The sequence below is a fragment of the Megachile rotundata genome, chromosome 5 (assembly GCF_050947335.1).
Source record: "Megachile rotundata isolate GNS110a chromosome 5, iyMegRotu1, whole genome shotgun sequence".
NCBI classification, from domain to species: domain Eukaryota; kingdom Metazoa; phylum Arthropoda; class Insecta; order Hymenoptera; family Megachilidae; genus Megachile; species Megachile rotundata.
The window spans coordinates 11611816-11623897 of record NC_134987.1 but is presented as its reverse complement, the minus strand read 5'-3'; the positions used below and the strand labels follow the sequence as shown (position 1 = coordinate 11623897).

General features: G+C 37.0%; 1 protein-coding gene across 2 annotated transcripts in view; it reads left to right on the top strand.

Annotated features, from left to right (window-relative positions):
- Window positions 1–12082, top strand: part of Egfr (epidermal growth factor receptor) — a 211121-nt gene that overhangs the window by 126150 nt on the left and 72889 nt on the right. The window lies entirely within an intron of this gene.

Here is a 12082-nt window from a genome sequence, read left to right as displayed (position 1 = left end):
GTTTCTGGAGAAACGTCGTCGTCGCTCGAGACGATCTCCTCGAGTCGGTCCAGTAGATCGACACGCCTTAACTTTTCTTGCGTACATTCTTCGCCCGTGCAACACGGACCCGGAGTATCCGCGGCTGCGTGGACGCTTTAGCGCGCCGCCACCGAAATCGAAGCGCGCGTTTTCTGTAAAAAGCCCGACATACCTCTACGTGGCTTTTCAGCCAAAAGATTTATAAAGGTTGTGTCGTGTTTCTTCGTCGAAATCGCGCGAGCCTAGACTTTCACGTACACGCCGCGGTGCACGTTCGTCCCATAAATTCTGGCCGAAACGTAAACAGATCCGCGGAACCATTTGTAGCTTGTCGCGGATACTACGTGACCAGATGCGTACGTTTTTACCGGGCCACCGACCAACGATCGCTCTTGATCATTTTGACACCGTGCAAGGGAAAAAGCGACCCCTCGTGTCGATCCGCCACGATCGAACGGCAGCCGCGTTTCAGCTTGTACAAACCGAATTAACACTTCTCACCGATCGACCTTACTCCGATTTCCCGTCGTGGTCACCCTGCAATCTGATCCCCTTGTCAAAGGTATCGGACTTAGGAACTAACGGTGAATTCGATATAGAGTAATCGCAAACGCGCACTCGATCTTGGGACCGTTCGTGTGTTATCGAATGGCGGGAAAAGTTGCGCGGAGTTGTAGTAGGAAGTTTAACTGATATAAACTTTCTTGGAACAAGATTTTATTTGAGGAAGTAATGACTAATTTATTGGCACAGTCTTGGTGTTGCGATAATTTCACAGCTATTTGATTAGGGAAATCAAAAATTGGGAAGCATGATGCTTTCTGAGATGACAAACCTTGAGAAATATCTTCCAAAAATAATGTCAATGTGTTAGGTTCTATCTATCTATCAATAATTATCTATCAATAATAGAGTTGTCACTACTCTTTAACTTATCTACACTAAGTGCAGATTATGATGAAGATTAATGAAACAGTACAACAAAGTTTTCAAACATTTTTCCACAAAGCATTCTTATTTTACAAAAAGGATAATTGAATCTCCAGTAAAAAAATGAGAAAATGTTAGCAGTAATAATGAGAATATTATCGAATAGCCTATACTAAATGTTAGATAAAACAAAATTTTGAATCAGCATCGACAATTTCCTTTAACGATAAACATCTGCAGCCACATTAGCACATCTTTTGCATGAATTTGCATCTACATATGTACTTATGCAATTCCTGATTACTGATTACATATCTAGAACATGACTCGTTCGCCAATGATTCACAAGCGCTCTTGAATCGCTGCAGTCGTTTTTATACTTCTGCACTAACAAACAAGCATTACAAATGCATGATATTTGTTAATGTACTCTGTTGCATACTAGAAGTTCATCTGCATTTACATTGATTTCTCACAGAAAAGCTTTTCAAACAAGTAATAACACTGTGAGATTAGAGACTAGATTTATCCCCTGCATGGATGCTGATAACAGATGTGCGTGCTTGTATGCAGTCTGCAACTCTTCATTGTAAAGTCATAGGTCAAAAAAAGTCATACTTTGCTCCTCCCTGTTTGTTCCGTTTCTCGTACAGTGATTTTCTATTTGCACATCTCGTGTCCTCCTCCGGCGAATTTCTCTTTGCATCATCGGAACGTTCCGTGTCGATAGAACGTTTCGAAGATTCCTCGTTTCCCTCGATACGCCACGTCCCAATTGCGTTCACGGGCTCGTTGAACGTGCACGATGGGATCGTTAAAATGAAACACCGGGTCGATAAGCGACCGTTCGAGCACGCGGATTGCACAAGCCTGGAATTTCTTGGTCGCTTTGCTCGCCAGGGATCTCCGCCGCCTAATGTTCGCGGGATTGTTAGTACCCGCCGGGCGGAGACTTGAACGCCGGGGTAAGAAGCAGCCTGCTTGCGTTGGCAGCAAAACGCCCGTTTGAAAAACATCCGCCGGGCATGTGACATCTGCCACTGCACCGGACCATTAGGTGGCTTACCTTTTCAAACTTCTGAAACCCACGGGAAAAACATGGAGCACCCCTTCCGCTTGTCTGCGATGCCCAACTACCCTTTGACATCTGCTTGTTTCACAAGTCGGAAACTTTGTACTTCCTTTTAAATTCTGTCTGCTCGCTCATTAACCCCTGCATGGTCTTTTCAATTTTTGAACAGGGTGCATTCTTCGCCTCTGACAATACTAATGATTAACAATTTCTATTGGGAAAATTTTTATTTTCTATTAGGCTGCTATTCATGCAAAATATGAGGAAATATTCTGAACTGTTTTGTTCATTATGCAGTTTGCTATTCGTTCATGTTTGACAAAATGCAGGAACATCTTCTTTTTCGTTAAATATAAAGTTTGCTGTTTATTTGTTTAAAGTTTGTTTATTTGACAAAGTACAAGATGGAATAGTTTTGTCAGTTAATTATGTATGATTTTGTAGTTAATTATGAAGTATGGTCATGTCTGAGAAAGTAGATAAAAATCTTCTAAACAATTTTAAGTTCCCTACGTATATTTTGATACACTCAAAAGCCTTTGATCTTATAATACATTCTTCTACGTTTCATATTTGAAGCAGAAGTGTAACTGCAGTGCAACTTAATTTTATTCAGACTTAATGTAGGTTTGCTCAGTGTTATTTGAAAAGAATTAGCAATTCCAATGATTATCCTACAGCCAGTTCCTGCAAAGTTAATACTTCTCCAAAAGAGGACATCATTTCCTAAACCAACAATCCACAAAATACACCTCCATGCAAATAAATGCAAATGTCCAGTTAATTCAATAGAAAATAAAAGACCTTAAAAAGAATATTTGATTCGTTATTAGTAATTCCGTCAGACACGACAGAAAATGCTATCGTCGACATTATGGATGAAAGTCTTGTCTCTTGAATATATTCCGGTCTATTTGAAAATCATGAAATGAAAAAGGGATCGATTTACATCTTCTAGCCGGGTACAAATTTATTCCAACGTAGACAAAGTGAAGAAAAGCTGCTGCATAATTTGTTGAAATGCACCGAACGAAGCCGATCACCGGTTTACCGATGTGTTAACGTTCGTTACGGTAACGAATACTGTTGACATCCCTGCATCACATTCGACGATGGAATACCACGTTTGGGATGTCGCTTTATGGTTATGTGTACATATGGATGCACTCGGTCGAGTATGATGTAGGATGCGTTCCCTTGTGATGCACGTTGAAATAAAGAAAAATGTATTCTGCCTCCTCTGAGGACGCGCCTACTATGTTGTCGAAGTATACTGACATGGTAGGGAGGATGATGAGCTTTTCTAGAGGAATTGGAGATTTGGGGTAAGAGATGGTGGAGTTTTTGCTGCTAAATATTTTAGGTTAATAGTCTTTCAAAGTTTTAAGTTTGAGGAATTTGGAGGATTTGGAGATTTAAGGGTTTAGGGGTTTAGGAATTTAGGGATTTAGGGATTTAGAGATTTAGGGATTTAGGGATTTAGGAATTTAGGGATTTAGGGATTTGGAGGTTTGGGGATTTGGAGATTTGGAGATTTGGAAATTTGGGGATTTGGAGATTTGGGAATTTGGAATTTTGGGGATTTGGAGATTTAGGGTTTTGGGATCTAGAGAATTTAAGAATTTAGGGATTTAGAGATTTAGGGATTTAGGGATTTGGAGGTTTGGGGATTTGGAAATTTGGAGATTTGGAAATTTGGGGATTTGGGGATTTGGGGATTTGGAGATTTAGGGTTTTGGGATCTAAAGAATTTGGAAGTTTAGAGATTTAGAGTTTTGGGGTTTAGGGAATTTGGGGATTTAAAATCTTGGAGTCTAGCTTTGGGGATTTAGAGACTTGGGGTCTACAGAATTTGGAGATTTAGGGTTTTGGGGCCTAGGGAATTTGAGGATTTAGGGTTTTAGGGTCTAGAGAATTCGGAGATTTAAGGATTAGATATTTGGAATCTTGGAAAATTTGAAGATGTAGGTCCTTGGGATATTTAAGGTTTTAGGAATTTAGGAAATTTGGAAACTTGAGGATTTAGGGACTTGGGAATTTGAGAATTTAGAGATTTGAAACATAGGAACTTAAGAATTTGAAAAATTCCAAATTCAAAAATTGAAATTTCTTAATTTACAACTTTAAAAGCTTGATAATTTAAAAACCGGCCTAAAGAGTATAGGAAAACTTTACATTGCACCTAAACATACAATAACCTATTGCCCACCGCAGCAGAGGAAAAAATAGGCAAGTAAAGTTCACCACGAATGACATTAAAATATCATCCATACAATTACAATACAATTAGATGCACTGAAAGTACAAGAAACTCTAACATTTCAAGGATATAATAAAAAAAAAAATTCATATCGTTCCTACATAAAAAATTGAAATAGCAATCACGTGATAGCAACCGACACAAAATTGGCAGACATCTTGTCCGCCATGAAATGTTTTCGCGATGTGTTAGCGAGAAGAAAATCGATTGTTGATGTAATCGACGTAACACGTTCATTGTTCGAGACGTTTTCGCGTAACATAGAGCTATTATTTTCGAGAGAAAGACACAGCGTAAGGCTGATAAATGGATTGTGCAACGAGCCGCTTTCTGGTGACTTCGATTCTTTTGATATCACGCAATTTGTCACATCGACCAGTTTCTGGGTGATACCGGACACACGGTAAATGTTCCAGTACATGGTGCACCGTAGGCGCGGTAACGTTATTATTATCTCGCGAAATCCGGCTCCATGATTTTTATAATTTACTCTTACACGCGAAAGGCGATATGTTGTAAATCAGTGACCACGATTGTTTGTTATCGCTTTCATAGGAAAAGATTTTACAACCCGTGGGGAAAATTTCTGTTTATTGGATCGTTCAGAAACTGGTCTTGTGACACTGTAATTTTCTTGTGTTATTTACTTTACTTTGTTGTTAGTTGTTTCATTGTTTAATTGTTATGCTTGAGTAGCTTGTGAGGTGATGAAAAATCAGAGTTTATTTTTTTATATTTAAAAAATAAATATTTTTATATTTATACATTTTGTTATATGAGCAATGAATAAAATATTAGGTATTATTGAAGTTAATTTAATAAAAACATTATTATGGTTTAAAAAATTTCACAAAATAAATTAAAATATGTATCAGATGAAACATAACTAAATTTAATAATATAAAAATTATTACTGAACTGTAGTAAATGTCACAAAATAAAATAAACTATGTATTGCATGAAACACTATTAAAGTTAATACATGATGTGATTATAATAACCAAAAATATACATATTACACACTGTTAAAAATTAATTAATTAAAATTGAGAAATTAACTCCATGTTTCTGTACACATATAATATGTCACACAACAATCTTGGCATAAAAGAAAAAATAAATAAAAAATTGTATCTATAAAATTCCAAAGCAACAAACCTAAACCCAAAGGTTTTAAGACCCAACCAGAAATTAAGAAATGAATTCATTTTCATTTCCTGCCAACATTCCATTACCATGTTCTCGACCTTCGAAAACAAATGTTCCCCGTGAAGAAGACTTCGAGTAGCTCGATGTTCACGGTTTTTCCAGGTACAAGAGTCGAGAGTGCCATAGATTTTGGAACATTGATGGGATACTTTAAAACCCATGCTCAGACCCTTCAGACCCACCTTAGTTAGGGGATATTGACGTCGGATCTCTATGGGGTACCTTTCTATGGAATGGTTCACCTGCTTCGGTGTGGTTTAAAGAAAAAGAATACACACACACGTGTATAGGAATACAATGTAACGTTACCTTGGTTTTTATTGGACAAGTGAATGCAACAGGTTTAAATTTTAAGGTTAGGAATGTGGAAATTTTGTGATTTGGGAATTTGGGGGGATAGGAATTTTAAATATGAAAATTTGGTGATTTGGCAATTTAGAAATTTCAAATTTGAAGATGTGGAAATTAGAAAAATTCAAATTTAGAGATGTGGAAATTAGAAAAATTAAAATATGAAGATATAGAAATTAGAAAAATTAAAATTTGAAGATATAGAAATTAGAAACATTCAAATTTGAAGATGTGGAAATTAGAAAAATTCAAATATGAAAATATAGAAATTAGAAATTTGGGAATTTTGAATTTGGTGATTTAGGAATTTAAAAATTTGGATATATGGAAATTTAGAAAGTTAAAATTTTTAGATACAGAAATTAGAAAAATTGAAATTTGGAGATAAAGAAATTTGAAATTTGCAGATATGGAAATTTTAAATATTCAAATTTGGTGATTTAGAAATTTAAAAATTTGTGACTTTTAAATTTGAATATTCAGAACCTTAAAACTGTAAAAATTTAGCAATATAAAAATTAACAAATTTACAACTTAACACCTTTCACAACTATACAAACATACAACCTTTTAGAAAGCTAGAAATCCAATTAAAACACTAATTCCTGCTGAAAATTATTTTCTTTTTTAACGACCCATCAATATTTAACTTCCCACTAATCGTCCTAATTGGCCGATAAACGCGTTAAAAGAGATTATTAAATAACCCCTTCAATGTAACCTACGCAGAAAACTCATAAAACATTTTATTCTGCAATTACCGCTAAAAGGATCTCGTATATTATTTATCGCTAGAGAAGAAGGATAAAGTCGTACATATATGTTCGATCTCTTGTCGTACATGTAATTTAGATAAGCTAAAGGACTTACCGAGTATCGATGACCTCGTCACAGCATTATAAAAATCTATCGCTCGTTAAATGTCAGATACGTCACGTAACGTTTCGCCGTGATTTTTTTTACGCGGTCAACGTTGTTATTAAGACTTCTATGGTATCGGGAACCTTGTGTAAGTACAAATTTATGGGGCTGCCGTTGAGCCTCATCTGACGACAATTTCTGTAATTTTTGATCGTTTACCTTGCCAAGGTATTGTCCGTTGCAATTACGAAATATTGCAGTTAACGACAACTATCGGTCCTTCCAATCATCCTTTGATGATGCAATTATCAGTAATCTCGCAGAGAATTATCATTAACGATGGAAGAGAAACGAGGTAATACACGCGAGAATTTTATCGCGAAATAATTTATTTTAGTAATAGCTTAATGTTAACTTCAGTTTTTTCTGTTTTTAGTGTTTTGTAAGAAAAGGGAGTTTGTTGACGTTTTTAGGTTAGGTTTCGTTTGAGGTTAGGTTCACTATTGTTCAATTTTTTTTTCTTATGGTGTTATACATTATAAATTTAGTGAGTTTCGAATTTGAGAATTGAGGAATTGAAGTTTTTGAATAGTTCCCAAATTTCCAAATTTCCACATTTCTTAATTCCACATTTCCCAATTCCACATTTCCTACTTCCAACATTTGCCAATTCCTACATTTCCCAATTTCTACATTTCCAAATTCCACATTTCCCAATTACCACATTTCCTACTTCCAATATTTCCCAATTCCAATATTGCCCAATTCCCACATTTCCTAATTACCACATTTCTCAATTACCACATTTCCTACTCCCAACATTTCCCAATTCCAAAATTTCTCAATCCCACATTTCCAAATTCCACATTTCCCAATTCCAACATTTCCCAATTTCCACATTTCCCAATTCCCACATTTTCCAATTCCAACATTTCCCAATTCCCACATTTTCCAATTCCAACATTTCCCAATTCCCACATTTTCCAATTCCAACATTTCCCAATTCCCACACTTCCAAATTTTCAAATCCCCAAACTCCCAAATTCTCAAATTTTTAAATCCCCGAATTCCTAAACTCTCAAACTCTCAAATTCCCAAATTTCAACATCCCCAACTCCTCAGTCCACCAATTCCCTAAATCCCCAACTTTCTATACCCCAAATTCCTTAGATTCTAAAATTTCTAAACCCCAAATTTCTTAGATCCCAAAATTTCTAAACCCTAAACTCCCACCACCCCAAATATCTATATCCCCAAAATCTTAACCCCTTTCCACATTTCCAAATTGTCACAACCCCCCAAAAATCAACAAATATAACCCTTCCACCTCAAATATCAAACTTTCCCTACATCTATCCCCAACCACTATCCCTCAACTTCGTATCACCTACCAAAACCCCACAAACTATTCCTCTCACATCGAACCCTAACCTCATTCCGTTACACCCAACTTTCCATATCTTTTTCCGGCCACAAAAATAGATCAAAAGCAAGACAAATCGTCGTGAAGCGATACGAATAATCGTCTATAATAGTCGATAGGCTGGTTGCACATCTCGGGAGATGCTGGAAGGTCCAGAGTCGAGGGAAAGGCGAGAGTGACGTCATCGGCAGGAATGAGGTTAAACCGATGCTAAAGTCGCGCTCGAACGGTCGCTATAACGCTCTCCGTATATCGCAGGATGCACACGAAACGCGTACTGCTTGGAGTGTACACGATGTCCCGGGACACAGCTTGAGATTTCCCGCGATTCGAGCCAAGATCCTCGGATCATAGATCCGCGATTGCATCACGAATATCTTCGACGTCGCTCGAGACGCTCTTCTGCCGAGATTCGTACGCGATAATCGACGAGATGATGGCCTCTCGCTATTTCTTCCTTGATCTCGGCTTACGATACTCGCGGAATGCGATTGCTGAGGTTCTAACCTCTCCAAAACGTTCACGGAACTTTTACAATCCGTTCGTTAATTACTGGGGAGCCGTTAATTAGGCACCGTTGAGCAACGAAAGAAAGTACCTTCCTTTTGCGAAAGGTCGGGCTGTAATACACGCACGGTTATGGTAGACATTCTTTAGATAAGTACACTGTTACGTTCTTTTATTATCAAAGTTTTATTTTAAGTTCTATTATCAAATTTCTTATTTTTAAATTTTAGAATTTTTGACTTTTTTAAGTTTTGATTCTTGAAGATTCGAATTTGGAATTCTTGAATTATGGAACTCACGAATGTAGACATCTTTAATTTTGAAAATTAATTTTTATGACATTCTTTAAGACATTTTTAATTATTCCAAATTTGTCAATATCGAAATTATTACATAGAAGTGTTGCAAAGGTTTGAAACAGGTCTCAGTCTTTTTTCCCATAGAGGAAGAAGATCATAAGTGTAATTTTGACCAAAAATCCAGAGCTCGCGTGCAGAACTCGGCTGGAACAGTGTTTGGCTAACATTTAAGACGTACATTTCAACAGCGAGCAGATAAGCGTAACTTTATTAGTTGCTATTCACACCTGGTAAAACTCACGAACCACTGTTGGACAAGCCTTCTTATCTCTTATCACAGACGCTGCTCGTAACGTTCGCTGAGCTGTATTCCTACGTAGCTACACTTCGAACGAAACAAATGTATATGATGTTTAACAATCTCACTATTCCATATCTACCAAAAATTTTATCAGCGAATTCTCTTGATTTGAAATTTTAATTCGTCAAATTTAAATGGTTGTCTGTTGCTAATTTTAAGTATTTGTGGGATAAAAATGTAGACTTTATCCCACATTTTACTGGTTATTGCAGATTATTATCTTCATTTAGGTCTCTTATTAAAAATATGGACTTAAGGTGCTACTGGTTATTGCAGAACTATTATCTTCATTTAGGTCTTTTATTAAGGTTAAGCTGAAATTCTTCATCATTTCTTTAAAAATTTACAGTAATTATAAATTGTAATGTTTGCTTTTTGCGATGTGTAAATACATTTAAAAAGATAGAATTTATAACAAGTTAATAAAATCACATCATTAAAGTATCGCTAATAAATGCATCCAATTCATACAACTTCTACTATTCTGCTATAATAACAAATATGGCGGATCTTTCTAATATGAAGTATTTTCTGCTTGCAAACTATAAAAAGTTTTACAAATATAAAATAATGATGGCATGCATATAAAAGTTCAACAAAGAGTTCAAAGTTTGTATAACATCTTAACAGTCCCTTCTACAAAAAGCAGCTCTTCAAACGTTCTCCATGACTGTAAAAGAGATACACTTTAAACTTCATCTGCAATCTTCATGTATCGTCACTTCATCTCCACGTGTCTTCACATCGTGCTTCTCCATCGATCTTCACTTCGTGTTTCTCCATCTGTCCTCACCTCGCGTTTCTTCATCCGTCTTCGTGCAATTTCACTTCGTGTATCTTCACATATCTACAGTTCGTGGATCTCCTACCTTTACTTCTCCATAAATCTTTATTCCATGAATCCTACACAGTTCAATGAAAGTTGCTTCATTCGAATGATATCCTCATCGAGGCTCATGAAGAATTCCATAATTCGTTCAGGGTCCAAAAACCTTTGAACCTGGCTGCTATCTCTCCGCAGCATCCGTGAAGTGCTTTGTCTTAGCCAGGCCACGACTTTGGCCGCATAATATGCATCCAGAGAGAAAGGTCCTGTCCTGGTATCTATCTACCAATACAGAGGGTAGCATCGTGTACCAGGTACGTAGCAACACGGGTTACTCAGGCGGGCTTCTCTATCTGCAGAAGATCTCCCGTCGCACGGACGAGCTCGTGTTGACCTCGGGGGCTAAAGATTACGAGGGCTCGCTACGACTAGAATTCAACCTCGAAGAGATGTATAGAAGTATACGTGTATACGTTCCTTGCCAAGCCGGGGTATGTGGTTATAAGCGCCCAAGTCCGGTTGCAGAAGAATCTTATGACCGCGTATTTTTCCGCTGATGCGACTGCATTGGAGCGGTGAACGGAGCGAAAGGAGATATTTCTCGATGATTCGATGCCTCGGCCTTTTTTCCTTCTCTTCCGTTGCCATGCTACTCGAACGTGATCTTGTTTAACCCCGACGTACATTGTGAACTGATACTCGTTGGGTTCTTTGGATATTTTTTGGGTATTGAAGGATATATAGTATGATATGGGTTTAGGATTTGATGCTGGAGAGTGGAAAGGTCAATGAAGGGGTCATGTGAAGGTTGGTTAGGTTACGTTAGGTTAGAGAAATTTTGGGAGGAAGATTTTCAGTTGGGATTTGTGGATGGTATTTTTTTATGGAGATAGTGTAAGTAGTTATGGGAGAATTGTGTGAATTTCAGGATTTAGAAGGTGGAGTTTTAGGTTTGGGTGACTGGAGATTTGGGAATTTGGGAATTTGTCGATGGGAAAATTTGGGAATTGGGAAATGTGGAAATTAGGAAATCTGGGAATTGGGAAATTTGGGAGTTGGGAAATTTGCAAATTAGGAAATGTGGAAACTGAGAAATGTGGAAATTAGGAAATCTGGGAATTTGGAAATTTGGGAGTTGGGAAATTTGGAAATTAGGAAATATGGAAATTGGAAAATGTGGAAAGTGGGAAATGAGGAAATAGGGAAATGTGGGAATTTGGAAATTTAGGAATTAGGAAATATAGAATTGGGAAATGTGGAATTGAAAAATATGGAAATTGGGAAACGTGGAAATTGGGAAATGTGAAAATTGGAAAATATGGAAATAGGGAAATGTAGAAATTGGGAAATGTGGAAATAGGGAAATCTCGAAATTGGAAAATTTGAAAATTGCAAAATCTGGAAATATAAAAATATAGAAATCTGCAAATATAGAAATATGGTGATTTAGAAATTTACAAACTAGAAATACAAAAATCAAGGAATTATGTTAAAAACCTTACCCGAAAATATTGACCTAAACATTACACAAGGTCCACGTTCCCACACCTCCAAAAAAAATTATCCCAAAAAGACCTACCGCAGTAAACGTGTAAAATATAATTTAATAACAGGCTTGAACCGTGAGTTTCCACGAATCGTATTCATCCGTTTCGAAAGAACAAAATAAATTTCAGTGAGAATCTCCCTTAAAATTCATTCACGCTATTCCTCAAACGGATCTTTCGATTCTCGGAATATCTTCGACCTTGCCGATCCTGGCCAACCTTTTTCTCCTCTTTATGCTCGGAGCTGGACACGCGATTTCGTGTACAATTACATGTATCGCAATACCTTTCGTGGCCGGTGGAACCGATCGATCGATCGACTCGGTTTTACAACGTATTCGAGAAAATCTTTCCTCCGGTGTTTTCGCGAGAACGCACACGGCACATACTTCGAGTTACGTGGGTCGTTCGAAAT